A 5,000-nucleotide genomic window follows, 5' to 3' on the forward strand; every position below is an offset into this window, starting at 1 on the left:
TTTGCGCGCCTGCTGCCTTCCTTGGATGTGGTAGCCGTTTCTCAGGCTCCCTCTCCGGAATCGAACCCTGATTCCCCGTTACCCGTTACAACCATGGTAGGCGCAGAACCTACCATCGACAGTTGATAAGGCAGACATTTGAAAGATGCGTCGCCGGTACGAGGACCGTGCGATCAGCCCAAAGTTATTCAGAGTCACCAAGGCAAACGGACCGGACGAGCCGACCGATTGGTTTTGATCTAATAAAAGCGTCCCTTCCATCTCTGGTCGGGACTCTGTTTGCATGTATTAGCTCTAGAATTACCACAGTTATCCAAGTAACGTGGGTACGATCTAAGGAACCATAACTGATTTAATGAGCCATTCGCGGTTTCACCTTAATGCGGCTTGTACTGAGACATGCATGGCTTAATCTTTGAGACAAGCATATGACTACTGGCAGGATCAACCAGGGAGCTGCGTCAACTAGAGCTGAGCAGCCGGCCGCCCGGGAGTGTGTCCCGGGGGCCCGCGCGAACACGCAAGCGTCCGCTCAATTATTCTGCAAACAGGAGGAGGCTGAGCTCCCCTGCACAATACACCTCGAAACCCTCTCAGGTCCCGGCGGCGCGCAGCGCCGTCCTAAGTACTTGGTCGGGTTCGAGAGAGGCGCAATCGCCCGGAGTTTGGCGAGTAGACGCTTTAGGTGCGACCACCCGTGCTCCCAACTGAGCTTGCCGCTGCCGACAGAGGCCCGGGAGCGTGCTGTCGTGGCATTGCCGGCGGGAGACAACACGCGCCACCTACGGTGGCCGGCAGCTCCAACGCCAGCGCCACAGAAGGACAAAAGCCCCACTTGGGTGCCGAAGCGAACTCTCCCAGCACAGCGCACGCGCCAACACGTCCGCACAGCTGCGATACAATCCACCTGCGAGAACCGCAGAGGCGACCGAGCAGCAGACGGCGTCGCGGCGCCGAGCGCCGGGCGGCGGCGCATCCTCAGCGCACACAGTCCTCAATCGGACCAGCACACTGCAGATGTCCACCGCGCTTCGCACCGGGCCCGCGAGGACCTACTTTGGCCGCACGGCGCCGCGTGCAGGGTGCGCCGGCGCGCAGCTACGCCGCCTGCCGCCTCCGTCGGCCGGCGCGCCTGCCACTGGCCGCCCCCACCAGCCGGCTGTAGCGCGTGCGCCCACGCACCGCGCGGCCAGCACGCCGGGAGGCCCCCCCTCACCGGCCGGGGACGGTCCCACCCAGCCACCGCCGCGTATCGCTTCACACCCACATGCCATTCACGTTCGTGGGCATGGTGGGTATCGCTGAAACAACCGGTTGGTAGCTCAACCGATCGTCGCCATCACTGATTCACCTCTAGCGAGAACAACCGCACCACAACGGTTTACCAGTTCTTCATTTGCGTAACGTCACCAGCAAACGTAGACGTCCATCGCCATTTGCAAATTCAACGATTGTTGCATGCCTGTGTCAGGTGTCACGACACACTATGTCTGCCCACATACACGCAACAACATGTGCACGCTTCGCGAACACGTGGAAGGTGGCCCCCGTACGTATGCGATGTCCATTGCGCGAACGACTGTCAACCGGCCTCTGTCGCATGTCGCAGATGTGGAACGCAGTGCACCATGCTATCACGGTGTGTGAGAAGAGACGACTACGTCTGACAACACGCGCCACTACATCAACAGACGGCTCATGCCGATCGCCATCCACGGCATACCATACTGCAATCCAGCTCTTATAGGGAGACGACATGTAGCTGAGTGCACAATATTTGGACCGTATGGTTCGCCGTTGTTGGCGCAGTCGTGGTACGGTCACACATGTACCACGATGTATCATTCAGTACATGAGGACCAATGTGCAGTACAGTGTGTGATTTGGACGTACAACATCAGCGGACAGTTGACACAAGCCGTACCACAACGTAGGCTGTGCTTCGCCATGCGAATGCCAATGAACAACTGCGAAGGGCATTGAGCATGTACGTCCTGCTGCCATCCGCATTACAGTGTATAGCTGCAAGGTGTTTAACATGAAGCGATACTCTGGGGACCGGGCAGTGCGAGTAGCAAACTATATTGCGGGGGTTGCAGTTAGGCAACACTACACTAATTTAACGCGTCGTATGACAATTACAGAGCAGGTTAAGGCCCAACGTGTGTTGGGTTAAGGCCCAACGTGTGTTGGGTTAAGGCCCAACGTGTGTTGGGTTAAGGCCCAACGTGTGTTGGGTTAAGGCCCAACGTGTGTTGGGTTAAGGCCCAACGTGTGTTGGGTTAAGGCCCAACGTGTGTTGGGTTAAGGCCCAACGTGTGTTGGGTTAAGGCCCAACGTGTGTTGGGTTAAGGCCCAACGTGTGTTGGGTTAAGGCCCAACGTGTGTTGGGTTAAGGCCCAACGTGTGTTGGGTTAAGGCCCAACGTGTGTTGGGTTAAGGCCCAACGTGTGTTGGGTTAAGGCCCAACGTGTGTTGGGTTAAGGCCCAACGTGTGTTGGGTTAAGGCCCAACGTGTGTTGGGTTAAGGCCCAACGTGTGTTGGGTTAAGGCGCAACGTGTGTTGGGTTAAGGCGCAACGTGTGTTGGGTTAAGGCGCAACGTGTGTTGGGTTAAGGCGCAACGTGTGTTGGGTTAAGGCGCAACGTGTGTTGGGTTAAGGCGCAACGTGTGTTGGGTTAAGGCGCAACGTGTGTTGGGTTAAGGCGCAACGTGTGTTGGGTTAAGGCGCAACGTGTGTTGGGTTAAGGCGCAACGTGTGTTGGGTTAAGGCGCAACGTGTGTTGGGTTAAGGCGCAACGTGTGTTGGGTTAAGGCGCAACGTGTGTTGGGTTAAGGCGCAACATAGGTTAGGTTAAGGCGCAACATAGGTTAGGTTAAGGCGCAACATAGGTTAGGTTAAGGCGCAACATAGGTTAGGTTAAGGCGCAACATAGGTTAGGTTAAGGCGCAACATAGGTTAGGTTAAGGCGCAACATAGGTTAGGTTAAGGCGCAACATAGGTTAGGTTAAGGCGCAACATAGGTTAGGTTAAGGCGCAACATAGGTTAGGTTAAGGTACAATATAGGTTAGGTTAAGGTACAATATAGGGTAGGTTAAGGCGCAACATAGGTTAGGTTAAGGCACAACACGGGTTAGGTTAAGGCACAACACGGGTTAGGTTAAGGCACAACACAGGTTAGGTTAAGGCACAACACGGGTTAGGTTAAGGCACAACACGGGTTAGGTTAAGGCAGAATACGGGTTAGGTTAAGGCACAATACGGGTTAGGTTAAGGCACAATACGGGTTAGGTTAAGGCACAATACGGGTTAGGTTAAGGCACAATACGGGTTAGGTTAAGGCACAATACGGGTTAGGTTAAGGCACAATACGGGTTAGGTTAAGGCACAATACGGGTTAGGTTAAGGCACAATACGGGTTAGGTTAAGGCACAATACGGGTTAGGTTAAGGCACAATACGGGTTAGGTTAAGGCACAATACGGGTTAGGTTAAGGCACAATACGGGTTAGGTTAAGGCACAATACGGGTTAGGTTAAGGCACAATACGGGTTAGGTTAAGGCACAATATGGGTTAGGTTAAGGCACAATATGGGTTAGGTTAAGGCACAATATGGGTTAGGTTAAGGCACAATATGGGTTAGGTTAAGGTACACATTGTTGTAAGGAAAGGTGTTTTGGGGGGGGGGGGGCGGCAGTTTGTTGATTGTGATTATCGTAAGTAAATGACTGCGGCATCATCTGATTTGCCACGTCAGGGTGCACCTTTGGCTCATAACAGGCGGCGCTCTGATTCCATGCTTGTGGCAGACCTGTGTCTTTCATTCCTGCCATTGTTTGTGTGGTGTGACAGGAGGCAGTATTGTGATGTTGGGTGCACCCCTGTGTGGGACATGTGTGGGTGTTGGTGGCTTAGCTGAGCAATGGTGGTTGTCGGAAGGGTGGGATATTCTGTTTTCCGAGTGGACCTCCCGGTCTGGTTATGATAGTGTGGATTGTCTAATGTGGCAGAGAGGATGCACTGGGTGTTGTTCCATGCTGGTGCTTACATATCGTCTGCGTGCCTGTTACAGGCAGAGAGTAGTGCGTGATAAGAGTGTCTGGCTGACGTGTGATTGTGAGCAGAGTCTTTCAGCATGTATACGGACAGGTCTATACATTATCTGTATTCTGATGGCTCTATCTATTACTAATCAGCGCCGTGTATACGTTTAATCCGGTTCCAGTCGAAACTATTGTATCTCTGTACATTAGTGACACGGCGAGCCCGGTATGTAGTTACTCGTCTCGGCAGCTTCCACCGGTGTATGGCAAATGATTATAAGGAATCAGTCTAGTCGTCAATACCGATAGTCTGACGTCACATGTCTGGGGTGGGGGACGCTGCGCCCTTCCGGTGGGTCATGGCCTAGGAAGACTCTTCCCACGCAGGGGGGCTTGGACTGTCATTGACTCTTCCGAGTAATATACTTGCCGTACGTTTTTGCGACTGCGAGTGCAACGCTCACCGGTACCGACATGGATGGAGCGCCTCCTAGCTGCCGCTGAGCATCTGCATTCGTACAGAGAGCAACGCGATCGCGTCTGTAGCTCGTACGTGGTACAGCTCGCAGCTCATGTATATGGACAGCGGGAATGTCGCATATTGGACATAACTCTTCATGAAACGCACGTTATAGGGGTGGATTGCACATTGCGAGTGCGAGCAAAGTCCGCCGTTCATCCGCTGGAGTTGCGAGTTGGGCGGTTGGGGTGGGGCACGAACGGGTGCAGGTGGAGTGATTGCCGGTCCACGACTTCGTGCGGCAGAGGCGCTGGCGTTGGGGTGCTGTTGTCGACAGAGGATGCAGGCTTTGTGGGTGGGGTCGAAAGAAGGGCACTGTGGGCCCATGGTTGTCTTAGTCGGCTTGGCGTCTCATAGATGACGGTATCGTCGTTGCAGGAGGTCATGTTGCGGGAGACCTACAGATGGCGGTGTGTTTTGCGGTGCGCTCGACAT

The 5,000-nt window shown here is 54.2% G+C and overlaps 1 non-coding gene across 1 annotated transcript in view; it reads right to left on the minus strand.

The window, feature by feature from the left end:
- The window catches only part of LOC126452183 (small subunit ribosomal RNA), a 1,910-nt gene extending 1,455 nt beyond the window's left edge, over positions 1-455 (minus strand). Inside the window, exon 1 of the ribosomal RNA XR_007584525.1 lies at positions 1-455. This exon is cut by the window's left edge and continues 1,455 nt beyond it. This is a non-coding gene — a ribosomal RNA (small subunit ribosomal RNA).
- Between the last annotated feature and the right edge of the window lie 4,545 nt (positions 456-5,000).

Source organism: Schistocerca serialis, unplaced genomic scaffold, assembly GCF_023864345.2.
Source record: "Schistocerca serialis cubense isolate TAMUIC-IGC-003099 unplaced genomic scaffold, iqSchSeri2.2 HiC_scaffold_82, whole genome shotgun sequence".
Classification (NCBI taxonomy): domain Eukaryota; kingdom Metazoa; phylum Arthropoda; class Insecta; order Orthoptera; family Acrididae; genus Schistocerca; species Schistocerca serialis.